The following is a 20,055-nucleotide window of genomic DNA, read 5'->3' as shown; positions in this document are numbered from 1 at the left end:
TATCTGTACACTGAGTGGTGTCTCACAGTCCCTCTCTCTCAGGGAGATATCTGTACACTGACTGGTGTCTCTCAGTCCCTCTCTCTCAGGGAGATATCTGTACACTGAGTGGTGTCTCTCAGTCCCTCTCTCTCAGGGAGATATCTGTACACTGACTGGTGTCTCTCAGTCCCTGTCTCTCAGGGAGATATATGTACACTGACTGGTGTCTCTCAGTCCCTCTCTCTCAGGGAGGTATCTGTACACTGAGTGGTGTCTCTCAGTCCCTGTCTCTCAGGGAGATATATGTACACTGACTGGTGTCTCTCAGTCCCTCTCTCTCAGGGAGATATCTGTACACTGAGTGGTGTCTCTCAGTCCCTCTCTCTCAGGGAGATATCTGTACACTGAGTGGTGTCTCTCAGTCCCTGTTGCTCAGGGAGATATCTGTACACTGACTGGTGTCTCTCAGTCCCTGTCTCTCAGGGAGATATCTGTACACTGAGTGGTGTCTCTCAGTACCTCTCTCTGAGGGAGATATCTGTACACTGACTGGTGTCTCTCAGTCCCTCTCTCTCAGGGAGATATCTGTACACTGACTGGTGTCTCTCAGTCCCTCTCTCTCAGGGAGATATCTGTACACTGACTGGTGTCTCACAGTCCCTCTCTCTCAGAGAGATATCTGTACACTGACTGGTGTCTCTCAGTCCCTCTCTCTCAGGGAGATATCTGTACACTGAGTGGTGTCTCTCAGTCCCTCTCTCTCAGGGAGATATCTGTACACTGAGTGGTGTCTCTCAGTCCCTGTCTCTCAGGGAGTTATATGTCCACTGACTGGTGTCTCTCAGTCCCTCTCTCTCAGGGAGGTATCTGTACACTGACTGGTGTCTCTCAGTCCCTGTCTCTCAGGGAGATATCTGTACACTGAGTGGTGTCTCAGAGTCCCTCTCTCTCAGGGAGATATCTGAATACTGAGTGGTGTCTCTCAGTCCCTGTCTCTCAGGGAGATATATGTACACTGACTGGTGTCTCTCAGTCCCTCTCTCTCAGGGAGGTATCTATACACTGAGTGGTGTCTCTCAGTCCCTCTCCCTCAGGGAGATATCTGTACACTGACTGGTGTCTCTCAGTCCCTGTCTCTCAGGGAGATATCTGTACACTGAGTGGTGTCTCACAGTCCCTCTCTCTCAGGGAGATATCTGTACACTGAGTGGTGTCTCTCAGTCCCACTCTCTCAGGGAGATATCTGTACGCTGACTAGTGTCTCTCAGTCCCTCTCTCTCAGGGAGATATCTGTACACTGAGTGGTGTCTCTCAGGGAGATATCTGTACACTGACTGGTGTCTCTCAGTCCCTGTCTCTCAGGGTGATATATGTACACTGAGTGGTGTCTCTCAGTCCCTCTCTCTCAGGGATGTATCTGTACACTGAGTGGTATCTCTCAGTCCCTGTCTCTCAGGGAGATATATGTACACTGATTGGTGTCTCTCAGTCCCTGTCTCTCAGGGAGATATCTGTACACTGAGTGGTGTCTCTCAGTCCCTCACTCTCAGGGAGATATCTGTACAATGAGTGGTGTCTCTCAGTCCCTGTCTCTCAGGGAGATATCTGTACAGTGAGTGGTGTCTCTCAGTCCCTCTCTCTCAGGGAGATATCTGTACTCTGACTGCTGTCTCTCAGTCCCTGTCTCTCAGGGAGATATCTGTACACTGAGTGGTGTTTCTCAGTCCCTCTCTCTCAGGGAGATATCTGTACACTGACTGGTGTCTCTCAGTCCCTCTCTCTCAGGGAGGTATCTGTACACTGAGTGGTGTCTCTCAGTCCCTGTCTCTCAGGGAGATATCTGTACACTGACTGGTGTCTCTCAGTCCCTGTCTCTCAGGGTGATATATGTACACTGAGTGGTGTCTCTCAGTCCCTCTCTCTCAGGGATGTATCTGTACACTGAGTGGTATCTCTCAGTCCCTGTCTCTCAGGGCGATATATGTACACTGACTGGTGTCTCTCAGTCCCTCTCTCTCAGGGAGGTATCTGTACACTGAGTGGTGTCTCTCAGTCCCTGTCTCTCAGGGAGATATATGTACACTGACTGGTGTCTCACAGTCCCTCTCTCTCAGGGAGATATCTGTACACTGAGTGGTGTCTCTCAGTCCCTGTCTCTCAGGGAGTTATATGTACACTGACTGGTGTCTCTCAGTCCCTCTCTCTCAGGGAGGTATCTGTACACTGACTGGTGTCTCTCAGTCCCTGTCTCTCAGGGAGATATCAGTACACTGAGTGGTGTCTCTCAGTCCCTCTCTCTCAGGGAGGTATCTGTACACTGACTGGTGTCTCTCAGTCCCTGTCTCTCAGGGAGATATCTGTACACTGAGTGGTGTCTCAGAGTCCCTCTCTCTCAGGGAGATATCTGAATACTGAGTGGTGTCTCTCAGTCCCTGTCTCTCAGGGAGATATATGTACACTGACTGGTGTCTCTCAGTCCCTCTCTCTCAGGGAGGTATCTGTACACTGACTGGTGTCTCTCAGTCCCTCTCTCTCAGGGAAATATCTGTACACTGACTGGTGTCTCTCAGTCCCTCTCTCTCAGGGAGATATCTGGACACTGAGTGGTGTCTCACAGCCCCTGTCTCTCAGGGAGATATCTGTACACTGACTGGTGTCTCTCAGTCCCTGTCTGTCAGGGAGATATCTATACACTGAGTGGTGTCTCTCAGTCCCTCTCCCTCAGGGAGATATCTGTACACTGACTGGTGTCTCTCAGTCCCTGTCTCTCAGGGAGATATCTGTACACTGAGTGGTGTCTCACAGTCCCTCTCTCTGGGAGATATCTGTACACTGACTGGTGTCTCTCAGTCCCTGTCTCTCAGGGAGATATCTGTACACTGAGTGGTGTCTCTCAGTCCATCTCTCTCAGGCAGATATCTGTACACTGACTGGTGTCTCTCAGTCCCTGTCTCTCAGGGAGATATCTGTACGCTGACTAATGTCTCTCAGTCCCTCTCTCTCAGGGAGATATCTGTACACTGAGTGGTGTCTCTCAGGGAGATATCTGTACACTGCCTGGTGTCTCTCAGTCCCTGTCTCTCAGGGTGATATATGTACACTGAGTGGTGTCTCTCAGTCCCTCTCTCTCAGGGATGTATCTGTACACTGAGTGGTATCTCTCAGTCCCTGTCTCTCAGGGAGATATATGTACACTGACTGGTGTCTCTCAGTCCCTGTCTCTCAGGGAGATATCTGTACACTGAGTGGTGTCTCTCAGTCCCTCTCTCTCAGGGAGATATCTGTACAATGAGTGGTGTCTCTCAGTCCCTGTCTCTCAGGGAGATATCTGTACAGTGAGTGGTGTCTCTCAGTCCCTCTCTCTCAGGGAGATATCTGTACTCTGACTGTTGTCTCTCAGTCCCTGTCTCTCAGGGAGATATCTGTACACTGAGTGGTGTTTCTCAGTCCCTCTCTCTCAGGGAGATATCTGTACACTGACTGGTGTCTCTCAGTCCCTCTCTCTCAGGGAGGTATCTGTACACTGAGTGGTGTCTCTCAGTCCCTGTCTCTCAGGGAGATATCTGTACACTGACTGGTGTCTCTCAGTCCCTGTCTCTCAGGTAGCTTTATGTACACTGAGTGGTGTCTCTCAGGGAGATATCTGTACACTGAGTGGTGTCTCTCAGTCCCTGTCTCTCAGGGAGATATCTGTACAGTGAGTGGTGTCTCTCAGTCCCTCTCTCTCAGGGAGATATCTGTACAATGAGTGGTTTCTCACAGTCCCTCTCTCTCATGGAGATATCTGTACACTGACTGGTGTCTCTCAGTCCCTCTCTCTCAGGGAGATATCTGTACACTGACTGGTGTCTCACAGTCCCTCTCTCTCAGGGAGATATCTGTACAATGACTGGTGTCTCTCAGTCCCTGTCTCTCAGGGAGATATCTGTGCACTGACTGGTGTCTCTCAGTCCCTCTCTCTCAGGGAGATATCTGTACACTGACTGGTGTCTCTCAGTCCCTGTCTCTCAGGGAGATATCTGTACACTGAGTGGTGTCTCACAGTCCCTCTCTCTCAGGGAGATATCTGTACACTGACTGGTGTCTCTCAGTCCCTCTCTCTCAGGGAGATATCTGTACACTGAGTGGTGTCTCTCAGTCCCTCTCTCTCAGGGAGATATCTGTACACTGACTGGTGTCTCTCAGTCCCTGTCTCTCAGGGAGATATATGTACACTGACTGGTGTCTCTCAGTCCCTCTCTCTCAGGGAGGTATCTGTACACTGAGTGGTGTCTCTCAGTCCCTGTCTCTCAGGGAGATATATGTACACTGACTGGTGTCTCTCAGTCCCTCTCTCTCAGGGAGATATCTGTACACTGAGTGGTGTCTCTCAGTCCCTCTCTCTCAGGGAGATATCTGTACACTGAGTGGTGTCTCTCAGTCCCTGTTGCTCAGGGAGATATCTGTACACTGACTGGTGTCTCTCAGTCCCTGTCTCTCAGGGAGATATCTGTACACTGAGTGGTGTCTCTCAGTACCTCTCTCTGAGGGAGATATCTGTACACTGACTGGTGTCTCTCAGTCCCTCTCTCTCAGGGAGATATCTGTACACTGACTGGTGTCTCTCAGTCCCTCTCTCTCAGGGAGATATCTGTACACTGACTGGTGTCTCACAGTCCCTCTCTCTCAGAGAGATATCTGTACACTGACTGGTGTCTCTCAGTCCCTCTCTCTCAGGGAGATATCTGTACACTGAGTGGTGTCTCTCAGTCCCTCTCTCTCAGGGAGATATCTGTACACTGAGTGGTGTCTCTCAGTCCCTGTCTCTCAGGGAGTTATATGTCCACTGACTGGTGTCTCTCAGTCCCTCTCTCTCAGGGAGGTATCTGTACACTGACTGGTGTCTCTCAGTCCCTGTCTCTCAGGGAGATATCTGTACACTGAGTGGTGTCTCAGAGTCCCTCTCTCTCAGGGAGATATCTGAATACTGAGTGGTGTCTCTCAGTCCCTGTCTCTCAGGGAGATATATGTACACTGACTGGTGTCTCTCAGTCCCTCTCTCTCAGGGAGGTATCTATACACTGAGTGGTGTCTCTCAGTCCCTCTCCCTCAGGGAGATATCTGTACACTGACTGGTGTCTCTCAGTCCCTGTCTCTCAGGGAGATATCTGTACACTGAGTGGTGTCTCACAGTCCCTCTCTCTCAGGGAGATATCTGTACACTGAGTGGTGTCTCTCAGTCCCACTCTCTCAGGGAGATATCTGTACGCTGACTAGTGTCTCTCAGTCCCTCTCTCTCAGGGAGATATCTGTACACTGAGTGGTGTCTCTCAGGGAGATATCTGTACACTGACTGGTGTCTCTCAGTCCCTGTCTCTCAGGGTGATATATGTACACTGAGTGGTGTCTCTCAGTCCCTCTCTCTCAGGGATGTATCTGTACACTGAGTGGTATCTCTCAGTCCCTGTCTCTCAGGGAGATATATGTACACTGATTGGTGTCTCTCAGTCCCTGTCTCTCAGGGAGATATCTGTACACTGAGTGGTGTCTCTCAGTCCCTCACTCTCAGGGAGATATCTGTACAATGAGTGGTGTCTCTCAGTCCCTGTCTCTCAGGGAGATATCTGTACAGTGAGTGGTGTCTCTCAGTCCCTCTCTCTCAGGGAGATATCTGTACTCTGACTGCTGTCTCTCAGTCCCTGTCTCTCAGGGAGATATCTGTACACTGAGTGGTGTTTCTCAGTCCCTCTCTCTCAGGGAGATATCTGTACACTGACTGGTGTCTCTCAGTCCCTCTCTCTCAGGGAGGTATCTGTACACTGAGTGGTGTCTCTCAGTCCCTGTCTCTCAGGGAGATATCTGTACACTGACTGGTGTCTCTCAGTCCCTGTCTCTCAGGGAGCTTTATGTACACTGAGTGGTGTCTCTCAGGGAGATATCTGTACACTGAGTGGTGTCTCTCAGTCCCTCTCTCTCAGGGAGATATCTGTACACTGACTGGTGTCTCTCAGCCCCTCTCTCTCAGGGAGATATCTGTGCACTGAGTAGTGTCTCACAGTCCCTCTCTCTCAGGGAGATATCTGTATACTGACTGGTGTCTCTCAGTCCCTGTCTCTCAGAGAGATATCTGTACACTGAGTGGTGTCTCTCAGTCCCTCTCTCTCAGTGAGATATCTGTACACTGAGTGGTGTCTCTCAGTCCCTCTCTCTCAGGGAGATATCTGTACACTGAGTGGTGTCTCTCAGTCCCTGTCTCTCAGGGAGATATATGTACTCTGACTGGTGTCTCTCAGTCCCTCTCTCTCAGGGAGATATCTGTACACTGAGTGGTGTCTCACAGCCCCTGTCTCTCAGGGAGATATCTGTACACTGACTGGTGTCTCTCAGTCCCTGTCTCTCAGGGAGATATCTATACACTGAGTGGTGTCTCACAGTCCCTCTCTCTCAGGGAGATATCTGTACACTGACTGGTGTCTCTCAGTCCCTGTCTCTCAGGGAGCTTTATGTACACTGAGTGGTGTCTCTCAGGGAGATATCTGTACACTGACTGGTGTCTCTCAGTCCCTGTCTCTCAGGGAGCTTTATGTACACTGAGTGGTGTCTCTCAGTCCCTCTCTCTCAGGGAGATATCTGTACACTGACTGGTGTCTCAGTCCCTGTCTCTCAGGGAGATATCTGTACACTGAGTGGTGTCTCTCAGTCCCTGTCTGTCAGGGAGATATCTGTACACTGAGTGGTGTCTCTCAGTCCCTCTCTCTCAGGGAGATATCTGTACACTGACTGGTGTCTCTCAGTCCCTGTCTCTCAGGGAGATATCTATACACTGAGTGGTGTCTCTCAGTCCCTGTCTCTCAGGGAGATATTTGTACACTGACTGGTGTCTCTCAGTCCCTCTCTCTCAGGGAGATATCTGTACACTGACTGGTGTCTCTCAGTCCCTGTCTCTCAGGGAGATATCTATACACTGAGTGGTGTCTCTCAGTCCCTGTCTCTCAGGGAGATATCTGTACACTGACTGGTGTCTCTCAATCTCTCTCTCTCAGGGAGATATCTGTACACTGACTGGTGTCTCTCAGTCCCTCTCTCTCAGGGAGATATCTGTACACTGAGTGGTGTCTCACAGCCCCTGTCTCTCAGGGAGATATCTGTACACTGACTGGTGTCTCTCAGTCCCTGTCTCTCAGGGAGAAATCTGTACACTGAGTGGTGTCTCTCAGTCCCTCTCTCTCAGGGAGATATCTGTACACTGACTGGTGTCTCTCAGTCCCTGTCTGTCAGGGAGATATCTGTACACTGAGTGGTGTCTCTCATTCCCTCTCTCTCAGGGAGATATCTGTACACTGAGTGGTGTCTCTCAGTCCCTGTCTCTCAGGGAGATATCTGTACACTGAGTGGTGTCTCTCAGTCCCTCTCTCTCAGGGAGATATCTGTGCACTGACTGGTGTCTCTCAGTCGCTCTCTCTCAGGGAGATATCTGTACACTGAGTGGTGTCTCTCAGTCCCTGTCTCTCAGGGAGATATATGTACACTGACTGGTGTCTCTCAGTCCCTCTCTCTCAGGGAGGTATCTGTACACTGAGTGGTGTCTCTCAGTCCCTGTCTCTCAGGGAGATATCTGTACACTGACTGGTGTCTCTCAGTCCCTGTCTCTCAGGGAGCTTTATGTACACTGAGTGGTGTCTCTCAGGGAGATATCTGTACACTGAGTGGTGTCTCTCAGTCCCTCTCTCTCAGGGAGATATCTGTACACTGACTGGTGTCTCTCAGCCCCTCTCTCTCAGGGAGATATCTGTGCACTGAGTGGTGTCTCACAGTCCCTCTCTCTCAGGGAGATATCTGTATACTGACTGGTGTCTCTCAGTCCCTGTCTCTCAGGGAGATATCTGTACACTGAGTGGTGTCTCTCAGTCCCTCTCTCTCAGGGAGATATCTGTACGCTGACTGGTGTCTCTCACTCCCTGTCTCTGAGGGAGATATCTATACACTGAGTGGTGTCTCTCAGTTGCTCTCTCTCAGGGAGATATCTGGACACTGACTGGTGTCTCTCAGTCCCTCTCTCTCAGGGAGATATCTGTACACTGAGTGGTGTCTCTCAGTCCCTCTCTCTCAGGGAGATATCTGTACACTGAGTGGTGTCTCTCAGTCCCTGTCTCTCAGGGAGATATATGTACTCTGACTGGTGTCTCTCAGTCCCTCTCTCTCAGGGAGATATCTGTACACTGAGTGGTGTCTCACAGCCCCTGTCTCTCAGGGAGATATCTGTACACTGACTGGTGTCTCTCAGTCCCTGTCTCTCAGGGAGATATCTATACACTGAGTGGTGTCTCACAGTCCCTCTCTATCAGGGAGATATCTGTACACTGACTGGTGTCTCTCAGTCCCTGTCTCTCAGGGAGCTTTATGTACACTGAGTGGTGTCTCTCAGGGAGATATCTGTACACTGACTGGTGTCTCAGTCGCTGTCTCTCAGGGAGATATCTGTACACTGAGTGGTGTCTCTCAGTCCCTGTCTGTCAGGGAGATATCTGTACACTGAGTGGTGTCTCTCAGTCCCTCTCTCTCAGGGAGATATCTGTACACTGACTGGTGTCTCTCAGTCCCTGTCTCTCAGGGAGATATCTATACACTGAGTGGTGTCTCTCAGTCCCTGTCTCTCAGGGAGATATTTGTACACTGACTGGTGTCTCTCAGTCCCTCTCTCTCAGGGAGATATCTGTACACTGACTGGTGTCTCTCAGTCCCTGTCTCTCAGGGAGATATCTATACACTGAGTGGTGTCTCTCAGTCCCTGTCTCTCAGGGAGATATCTGTACACTGACTGGTGTCTCTCAGTCCCTCTCTCTCAGGGAGATATCTGTACACTGACTGGTGTCTCTCAGTCCCTCTCTCTCAGGGAGATATCTGTGCACTGAGTGGTGTCTCACAGCCCCTGTCTCTCAGGGAGATATCTGTACACTGACTGGTGTCTCTCAGTCCCTGTCTCTCAGGGAGAAATCTGTACACTGAGTGGTGTCTCTCAGTCCCTCTCTCTCAGGGAGATATCTGTACACTGACTGGTGTCTCTCAGTCCCTGTCTGTCAGGGAGATATCTGTACACTGAGTGGTGTCTCTCATTCCCTCTCTCTCAGGGAGATATCTGTACACTGAGTGGTGTCTCTCAGTCCCTGTCTCTCAGGGAGATATCTGTACACTGAGTGGTGTCTCTCAGTCCCTCTCTCTCAGGGAGATATCTGTGCACTGACTGGTGTCTCTCAGTCGCTCTCTCTCAGGGAGATATCTGTACACTGAGTGGTGTCTCTCAGTCCCTGTCTGTCAGGGAGATATATGTACACTGACTGGTGTCTCTCAGTCCCTCTCTCTCAGGGAGGTATCTGTACACTGACTGGTGTCTCTCAGTCCCTGTCTCTCAGGGAGATATCTGTACACTGAGTGGTGTCTCTCAGTCCCTCTCTCTCAGGGAGATATCTGAACACTGAGTGGTGTCTCTCAGTCCCTGTGTCTCAGGGAGATATATGTACACTGACTGGTGTCTCTCAGTCCCTCTCTCTCAGTGAGGCATATGTACACTGAGTGGTGTCTCTCAGTCCCTTTCTCTCATGGAGATGTATGTACACTGACTGGTGTCTCTCAGTCCCTCTCTCTCAGGGAGATATCTGTACACTGACTGGTGTCTCTCAGTCCCTCTCTCTCAGGGAGATATCTGTACACTGAGTGGTTTCTCACAGCCCCTGTCTCTCAGGGAGATATCTGTACACTGACTGGTGTCTCTCAGTCCCTCTCTGTCAGGGAGATATCTATACACAAAGTGGTGTCTCTCAGTCCCTCTCTCTCAGGGAGATATCTGTACACTGACTGGTGTCTCTCAGTCCCTGTCTCTCAGGGAGATATCTGTACACTGAGTGGTGTCTCACAGTCCCTCTCTCTCAGGGAGATATCTGTACACTGACTGGTGTCTCTCAGTCCCTGTCTCTCAGGGAGATATCTGTACACTGAGTGGTGTCTCTCAGTCCCTCTCTCTCTGGGAGATATCTGTACACTGACTGGTGTCTCTCAGTCCCTGTCTCTCAGGGAGATATCTGTACACTGAGTGGTGTCTCACAGTCCCTCTCTCTCAGGGAGATATCTGTACACTGACTGGTGTCTCTCAGTCCCTCTCTCTCAGGGAGATATCTGTACGCTGACTAGTGTCTCTCAGTCCCTCTCTCTCAGGGAGATATCTGTACACTGAGTGGTGTCTCTCAGTCCCTCTCTCTCAGGGAGATATCTGTACACTGACTGGTGTCTCTCAGTCCCTGTCACTCAGGGAGATATATGTACACTGAGTGGTGTCTCTCAGTCCCTCTCTCTCAGGGAGGTATCTGTACACTGACTGGTGTCTCTCAGTCCCTGTCTCTCAGGGAGATATATGTACACTGACTGGTGTCTCTCAGTCCCTGTCTCTCAGGGAGATATCTGTACACTGAGTGGTGTCTCTCAGTCCCTCTCTCTCAGGGAGATATCTGCACAATGAGTGGTGTCTCTCAGTCCCTGTCTCTCAGGGAGATATCTGTACAGTGAGTGGTGTCTCTCAGTCCCTGTCTCTCAGGGAGATATCTGTACACTGACTGGTGTCTCTCAGTCCCTGTCTCTCAGGGAGCTTTATGTACACTGAGTGGTGTCTCTCAGGGAGATATCTGTACACTGAGTGGTGTCTCTCAGTCCCTCTCTCTCAGGGAGATATCTGTACACTGAGTGGTGTCTCTCAGTCCCTCTCTCTCAGGGAGATATATGTACACTGACTGGTGCCTCTCAGTCCTTCTCTCTCAGGGAGGTATCTGTACACTGAGTGGTGTCTCTCAGTCCCTGTCTCTCAGGGAGATATATGTACACTGACTGGTGTCTCTCAGTCCCTCTCTCTCAGGGAGATATCTGTACACTGACTGGTGTCTCTCAGTCCCTCTCTCTCAGGGAGATATCTGTACACTGAGTGGTGTCTCACAGCCCCTGTCTCTCAGGGAGATATCTGTACACTGACTGGTGTCCCTCATTCGCTGTCTGTCAGGGAGATATCTATACACTGAGTGGTGTCTCTCAGTCCCTGTCTCTCAGGGAGATATCTGTACACTGAGTGGTGTCTCTCAGTCCCTCTCTCTCAGGGAGATATCTGAATACTGAGTGGTGTCTCTCAGTCCCTGTGTCTCAGGGAGATATATGTACACTGACTGGTGTCTCTCAGTCCCTCTCTCTCAGGGAGATATCTGTACACTGACTGGTGTCTCTCAGTCCCTCTCTCTCAGGGAGATATCTGTACACTGAGTGGTGTCTCTCAGTCCCTGTCTCTCAGGGAGATATCTGTACACTGACTGGTGTCTCTCAGGGAGATATCTGTACGCTGACTAGTGTCTCTCAGTCCCTCTCTCTCAGGGAGATATCTGTACACTGAGTGGTGTCTCTCAGTCCATCTCTCTCGGGGAGATATCTGTACACTGACTGGTGTCTCTCAGTCCCTGTCTCTCAGGGAGATATATGTACACAGACTGGTGTCTCTCAGTCCCTCTCTCAGGAAGGTATCTGTACACTGAGTGGTCTCTCTCAGTCCCTGTCTCTCAGGGAGATATATGTACACTGACTGGTGTCTCTCAGTCCTTGTCTCTCAGGGAGATATCTGTACACTGAGTGGTGTCTCTCAGTTCCTGTCTCTCAGGGAGATATCTGTACACTGAGTGGTGTCTCTCAGTTCCTGTCTCTCAGGGAGATATCTGTACACTGAGTGGTGTCTCTCAGTTCCTGTCTCTCAGGGAGATATCTGTAGACTGAATGGTGTCTCTCAGTCCCTGTCTCTCAGGGAGATACCTGTGCACTGAGTGGTGTCTCTCAGTCCCTGTCTCTCAGGGAGATATATGTACACTGACTGGTGTCTCTCAGTCCTTGTCTCTCAGGGAGATATCTGTACACTGAGTGGTGTCTCTCAGTCCCTCTCTCTCAGGGAGATATCTGTACACTGAGTGGTGTCTCTCAGTTCCTGTCTCTCAGGGAGATATCTGTACACTGAATGGTGTCTCTCAGTCCCTGTCTCTCAGGGAGATATCTGTGCACTGAGTGGTGTCTCTCAGTCCCTGTCTCTCAGGGAAATATCTGTACACTGACTGGTGTCTCTCAGTCCCTCTCTCTCAGGGAGGTATCTGTACACTGAGTGGTGTCTCTCAGTCCCTCTCTCTCAGGGAGATATCTGTACACTGAGTGGTGTCTCACAGCCCCTGTCTCTCAGGGAGATATCTGTACACTGTCTGGTGTCTCTCAGCCCCTCTCTCTCAGGGAGATATCTGTACACTGAGTGGTGTCTCACAGCCCCTGTCTCTCAGGGAGATATCTGTACACTGTCTGGTGTCTCTCAGTCTCTCTCTCTCAGGGAGATATATGTACACTGACTGGTGTCTCACATTCCCTCTCTCTCAGGGAGATATCTGTACACTGAGTGGTGTCTCTCAGTTCCTGTCTCTCAGGGAGATATCTGTAGACTGAATGGTGTCTCTCAGTCCCTCTCTCTCAGGGAGATATCTGTACTCTGACTGGTGTCTCTCAGTCCCTGTCTCTCAGGGAGATACCTGTGCACTGAGTGGTGTCTCTCAGTCCCTGTCTCTCAGGGAGATATCTGTACACTGACTGGTGTCTCTCAGTCGCTCTCTCTCAGGGAGATATCTGTACACTGAGTGGTGTCTCTCAGTCCCTCTCTCTCAGGGAGATATCTGTACACTGAGTGGTGTCTCACAGCCCCTGTCTCTCAGGGAGATATCTGTACACTGAGTGGTGTCTCTCAGTCCCTCTCTCTCAGGGAGATATCTGTACACTGAGTGGTGTCTCTCAGTCCCTCTCTCTCAGGGAGATATCTGTACACTGAGTGGTGTCTCACAGCCCCTGTCTCTCAGGGAGATATCTGTACACTGTCTGGTGTCTCTCAGTCTCTCTCTCTCAGGGAGATATATGTACACTGACTGGTGTCTCACATTCCCTCTCTCTCAGGGAGATATCTGTACACTGAGTGATGTCTCTCAGTTCCTGTCTCTCAGGGAGATATCTGTAGACTGAATGGTGTCTCTCAGTCCCTCTCTCTCAGGGAGATATCTGTACTCTGACTGGTGTCTCTCAGTCCCTGTCTCTCAGGGAGATACCTGTGCACTGAGTGGTGTCTCTCAGTCCCTGTCTCTCAGGGAGATATATGTACACTGACTGGTGTCTCTCAGTCCTTGTCTCTCAGGGAGATATCTGTACACTGAGTGGTGTCTCTCAGTCCCTCTCTCTCAGGGAGATATCTGTACACTGACTGGTGTCTCTCAGTCGCTCTCTCTCAGGGAGATATCTGTACACTGAGTGGTGTCTCTCAGTCCCTGTCTCTCAGGGAGATATATGTACACTGACTGGTGTCTCTCAGTCCCTCTCTCTCAGGGAGGTATCTGTACACTGACTGGTGTCTCTCAGTCCCTGTCTCTCAGGGAGATATCTGTACACTGAGTGGTGTCTCTCAGTCCCTCTCTCTCAGGGAGATATCTGAACACTGAGTGGTGTCTCTCAGTCCCTGTGTCTCAGGGAGATAGATGTACACTGACTGGTGTCTCTCAGTCCCTCTCTCTCAGGGAGGCATATGTACACTGAGTGGTGTCTCTCAGTCCCTTTCTCTCAGGGAGATATATGTACACTGACTGGTGTCTCTCAGTCCCTCTCTCTCAGGGAGATATCTGTACACTGACTGGTGTCTCTCAGTCCCTCTCTCTCAGGGAGATATCTGTACACTGAGTGGTTTCTCACAGCCCCTGTCTCTCAGGGAGATATCTGTACACTGACTGGTGTCTCTCAGTCCCTGTCTGTCAGGGAGATATCTATACACAAAGTGGTGTCTCTCAGTCCCTCTCTCTCAGGGAGATATCTGTACACTGACTGGTGTCTCTCAGTCCCTGTCTCTCAGGGAGATATCTGTACACTGAGTGGTGTCTCACAGTCCCTCTCTCTCAGGGAGATATCTGTACACTGACTGGTGTCTCTCAGTCCCTGTCTCTCAGGGAGATATCTGTACACTGAGTGGTGTCTCTCAGTCCCTCTCTCTCAGGGAGATATCTGTACACTGACTGGTGTCTCTCAGTCCCTGTCTCTCAGGGAGATATCTGTACACTGACTGGTGTCTCACAGTCCCTCTCTCTCAGGGAGATATCTGTACACTGACTGGTGTCTCTCAGTCCCTCTCTCTCAGGGAGATATCTGTACGCTGACTAGTGTCTCTCAATCCCTCTCTCTCAGGGAGATATCTGTACACTGAGTGGTGTCTCTCAGTCCCTCTCTCTCAGGGAGATATCTGTACACTGACTGGTGTCTCTCAGTCCCTGTCACTCAGGGAGATATATGTACACTGAGTGGTGTCTCTCAGTCCCTCTCTCTCAGGGAGGTATCTGTACACTGAGTGGTGTCTCTCAGTCCCTGTCTCTCAGGGAGATATATGTACACTGACTGGTGTCTCTCAGTCCCTGTCTCTCAGGGAGATATCTGTACACTGAGTGGTGTCTCTCAGTCCCTCTCTCTCAGGGAGATATCTGCACAATGAGTGGTGTCTCTCAGTCCCTGTCTCTCAGGGAGATATCTGTACAGTGAGTGGTGTCTCTCAGTCCCTGTCTCTCAGGGAGATATCTGTACACTGACTGGTGTCTCTCAGTCCCTGTCTCTCAGGGAGCTTTATGTACACTGAGTGGTGTCTCTCAGGGAGATATCTGTACACTGAGTGGTGTCTCTCAGTCCCTCTCTCTCAGGGAGATATATGTACACTGACTGGTGCCTCTCAGTCCTTCTCTCTCAGGGAGGAATCTGTACACTGAGTGGTGTCTCTCAGTCCCTGTCTCTCAGGGAGATATATGTACACTGACTGGTGTCTCTCAGTCCCTCTCTCTCAGGGAGATATCTGTACACTGACTGGTGTCTCTCAGTCCCTCTCTCTCAGGGAGATATCTGTACACTGAGTGGTCTCTCACAGCCCCTGTCTCTCAGGGAGATATCTGTACACTGACTGGTGTCCCTCAGTCGCTGTCTGTCAGGGAGATATCTATACACTGAGTGGTGTCTCTCAGTCCCTGTCTCTCAGGGAGATATCTGTACACTGAGTGGTGTCTCTCAGTCCCTCTCTCTCAGGGAGATATCTGAACACTGAGTGGTGTCTCTCAGTTCCTGTCTCTCAGGGAGATATCTGTACACTGAATGGTGTCTCTCAGTCCCTGTCTCTCAGGGAGATATATGTACACAGACTGGTGTCTCTCAGTCCCTCTCTCAGGAAGGTATCTGTACACTGAGTGGTGTCTCTCAGTCCTTGTCTCTCAGGGAGATATCTGTACGCTGAGTGGTGTCTCTCAGTCCCTCTCTCTCAGGGAGATATCTGTACACTGAGTGGTGTCTCTCAGTTCCTGTCTCTCAGGGAGATATCTGTAGACTGAATGGTGTCTCTCAGTCCCTGTCTCTCAGGGAGATACCTGTGCACTGAGTGGTGTCTCTCAGTCCCTGTCTCTCAGGGAGATATATGTACACTGACTGGTGTCTCTCAGTCCTTGTCTCTCAGGGAGATGTCTGTACACTGAGTGGTGTCTCTCAGTCCCTCTCTCTCAGGGAGATATCTGTACACTGAGTGGTGTCTCTCAGTTCCTGTCTCTCAGGGAGATATCTGTACACTGAATGGTTTCTCTCAGTCCCTCTCTCTCAGGGAGATATCTGTACTCTGACTGGTGTCTCTCAGTCCCTGTCTCTCAGGGAGATATCTGTGCACTGAGTGGTGTCTCTCAGTCCCTGTCTCTCAGGGAGATATCTGTACACTGACTGGTGTCTCTCAGTCCCTGTCTCTCAGGGAGATATCTGTACACTGAGTGGTGTCTCTCAGTACCTCTCTCTCAGGGAGATATCTGTACACTGACTGGTGTCTCTCAGTCCCTGTCTCTCAGGGAGATATCTGTACACTGACTGGTGTCTCTCAGTCCCTCTCTCTCAGGGAGATATCTGTACACTGACTGGTGTCTCACAGTCCCTCTCTCTCAGAGAGATATCTGTACACTGACTGGTGTCTCTCAGTCCCTCTCTCTCAGGGAGATATCTGTACACTGAGTGGTGTCTCTCAGTCCCTCTCTCTCAAGGAGATATCTGTACACTGAGTGGTGTCTCTCAGTCCCTGTCTCTCAGGGAGATATATGTACACTGACTGGTGTCTCTCAGTCCCTCTCTCTCAGGGAGGTATCTGTACACTGACTGGTGTCTCTCAGTCCCTGTCTCTCAGGGAGATATCTGTACACTGAGTGGTGTCTCTCAGTCCCTCTCTCTCAGGGAGATATCTGAACACTGAGTGGTGTCTCTCAGTCCCTCTCTATCAGGGAGATATATGTACACTGACTGGTGTCTCTCAGTCCCTCTCTCTCAGGGAGATATCTGTACACTGAGTGGTGTCTCACAGCCCGTCTCTCAGGGAGATATCTGTACACTGTCTGGTGTCTCTCAGTCCCTGTCTGTCAGGGAGATATCTATACACTGAGTGGTGTCTCTCAGTCCCTCTCTCTCAGGGAGATATCTGTACACTGACTGGTGTCTCACAGACCCTCTGTCTCAGGGAGATACCTGTACACTGACTGGTGTCTCTCAGTCCCTGTCTCTCAGGGAGCTTTATGTACACTGAGTGGTGTCTCTCAGGGAGATATCTGTACACTGACTGGTGTCTCTCAGTCCTTGTCTCTCAGGGAGATATCTGTAAACTGAGTGGTGTCTCTCAGTTCCTGTCTCTCAGGGAGATATCTGTACACTGAGTGGTGTCTCTCAGTTCCTGTCTCTCAGGGAGATATCTGTACACTGAGTGGTGTCTCTCAGTCCCTCTCTCTCAGGAAGGTATCTGTACACTGAGTGGTCTCTCTCAGTCCCTGTCTCTCAGGGAGCTTTATGTACACTGACTGGTGTCTCACAGTCCCTCTCTCTCAGGGAGATATCTGTACACTGACTGGTGTCTCTCAGTCCCTGTCTCTCAGGGAGATATCTGTACACTGAGTGGTGTCTCTCAGTCCCTCTCTCTCAGGAAGGTATCTGTACACTGAGTGGTCTCTCTCAGTCCCTGTCTCTCAGGGAGATATATGTACACTGACTGGTGTCTCTCAGTCCTTGTCTCTCAGGGAGATATCTGTACACTGAGTGGTGTCTCTCAGTTCCTGTCTCTCAGGGAGATATCTGTACACTGAGTGGTGTCTCTCAGTTCCTGTCTCTCAGGGAGATATCTGTAGACTGAATGGTGTCTCTCAGTCCCTGTCTCTCAGGGAGATACCTGTGCACTGAGTGGTGTCTCTCAGTCCCTGTCTCTCAGGGAGATATATGTACACTGACTGGTGTCTCTCAGTCCTTGTCTCTCAGGGAGATATCTGTACACTGAGTGGTGTCTCTCAGTCCCTCTCTCTCAGGGAGATATCTGTACACTGAGTGGTGTCTCTCAGTTCCTGTCTCTCAGGGAGATATCTGTACACTGAATGGTTTCTCTCAGTCCCTCTCTCTCAGGGAGATATCTGTACTCTGACTGGTGTCTCTCAGTCCCTGTCTCTCAGGGAGATATCTGTGCACTGAGTGGTGTCTCTCAGTCCCTGTCTCTCAGGGAAATATCTGTACACTGACTGGTGTCTCACATTCCCTCTCTCTCAGGGAGATATCTGTACACTGAGTGGTGTCTCTCAGTTCCTGTCTCTCAGGGAGATATCTGTAGACTGAATGGTGTCTCTCAGTCCCTCTCTCTCAGGGAGATATCTGTACTCTGACTGGTGTCTCTCAGTCCCTGTCTCTCAGGGAGATACCTGTGCACTGAGTGGTGTCTCTCAGTCCCTGTCTCTCAGGGAGATATATGTGCACTGACTGGTGTCTCTCAGTCCTTGTCTCTCAGGGAGATATCTGTACACTGAGTGGTGTCTCTCAGTCCCTCTCTCTCAGGGAGATATCTGTACACTGACTGGTGTCTCTCAGTCGCTCTCTCTCAGGGAGATATCTGTACACTGAGTGGTGTCTCTCAGTCCCTGTCTCTCAGGGAGATATATGTACACTGACTGGTGTCTCTCAGTCCCTCTCTCTCAGGGAGGTATCTGTACACTGACTGGTGTCTCTCAGTCCCTGTCTCTCAGGGAGATATCTGTACACTGAGTGGTGTCTCTCAGTCCCTCTCTCTCAGGGAGATATCTGAACACTGAGTGGGGTCTCTCAGTCCCTGTGTCTCAGGGAGATAGATGTACACTGACTGGTGTCTCTCAGTCCCTCTCTCTCAGGGAGGCATATGTACACTGAGTGGTGTCTCTCAGTCCCTTTCTCTCAGGGAGATATATGTACACTGACTGGTGTCTCTCAGTCCCTCTCTCTCAGGGAGATATCTGTACACTGACTGGTGTCTCTCAGTCCCTCTCTCTCAGCGAGATATCTGTACACTGAGTGGTTTCTCACAGCCCCTGTCTCTCAGGGAGATATCTGTACACTGACTGGTGTCTCTCAGTCCCTGTCTGTCAGGGAGATATCTATACACAAAGTGGTGTCTCTCAGTCCCTCTCTCTCAGGGAGATATCTGTACACTGACTGGTGTCTCTCAGTCCCTGTCTCTCAGGGAGATATCTGTACACTGAGTGGTGTCTCACAGTCCCTCTCTCTCAGGGAGATATCTGTACACTGACTGGTGTCTCTCAGTCCCTGTCACTCAGGGAGATATATGTACACTGAGTGGTGTCTCTCAGTCCCTCTCTCTCAGGGAGGTATCTGTATACTGAGTGGTGTCTCTCAGTCCCTGTCTCTCAGGGAGATATATGTACACTGACTGGTGTCTCTCAGTCCCTGTCTCTCAGGGAGATATCTGTACACTGAGTGGTGTCTCTCAGTCCCTCTCTCTCAGGGAGATATCTGCACAATGAGTGGTGTCTCTCAGTCCCTGTCTCTCAGGGAGATATCTGTACAGTGAGTGGTGTCTCTCAGTCCCTGTCTCTCAGGGAGATATCTGTACACTGACTGGTGTCTCTCAGTCCCTGTCTCTCAGGGAGCTTTATGTACACTGAATGGTGTCTCTCAGGGAGATATCTGTACACTGAGTGGTGTCTCTCAGTCCCTCTCTCTCAGGGAGATATCTGTACACTGAGTGGTGTCTCTCAGTCCCTCTCTCTCAGGGAGATATATGTACACTGACTGGTGCCTCTCAGTCCTTCTCTCTCAGGGAGGTATCTGTACACTGAGTGGTGTCTCTCAGTCCCTGTCTCTCAGGGAGATATATGTACACTGACTGGTGTCTCTCAGTCCCTCTCTCTCAGGGAGATATCTGTACACTGACTGGTGTCTCTCAGTCCCTCTCTCTCAGGGAGATATCTGTACACTGAGTGGTGTCTCACAGCCCCTGTCTCTCAGGGAGATATCTGTACACTGACTGGTGTCCCTCAGTCGCTGTCTGTCAGGGAGATATCTATACACTGAGTGGTGTCTCTCAGTCCCTGTCTCTCAGGGAGATATATGTACGCTGACTGGTGTCTCTCAGTCCCTCTCTCTCAGGGAGGTATCTGTACACTGACTGGTGTCTCTCAGTCCCTGTCTCTCAGGGAGATATCTGTACACTGAGTGGTGTCTCTCAGTCCCTCTCTCTCAGGGAGATATCTGAACACTGAGTGGTGTCTCTCAGTCCCTCTCTATCAGGGAGATATATGTACACTGACTGGTGTCTCTCAGTCCCTCTCTCTCAGGGAGATATCTGTACACTGAGTGGTGTCTCACAGCCCGTCTCTCAGGGAGATATCTGTACACTGTCTGGTGTCTCTCAGTCCCTGTCTGTCAGGGAGATATCTATACACTGAGTGGTGTCTCTCAGTCCCTCTCTCTCAGGGAGATATCTGTACACTGACTGGTGTCTCACAGACCCTCTGTCTCAGGGAGATACCTGTACACTGACTGGTGTCTCTCAGTCCCTGTCTCTCAGGGAGCTTTATGTACACTGAGTGGTGTCTCTCAGGGAGATATCTGTACACTGACTGGTGTCTCTCAGTGCCTGTCTCTCAGGGAGCTTTATGTACACTGACTGGTGTCTCACAGTCCCTCTCTCTCAGGGAGATATCTGTA

Source organism: Heterodontus francisci, chromosome 4 (genome assembly GCF_036365525.1).
Source record: "Heterodontus francisci isolate sHetFra1 chromosome 4, sHetFra1.hap1, whole genome shotgun sequence".
Taxonomy (NCBI): Eukaryota; Metazoa; Chordata; class Chondrichthyes; order Heterodontiformes; family Heterodontidae; genus Heterodontus; species Heterodontus francisci.
The sequence above is the reverse complement of the archived record's forward strand: the minus strand, read 5'-3'. Positions refer to the sequence as shown.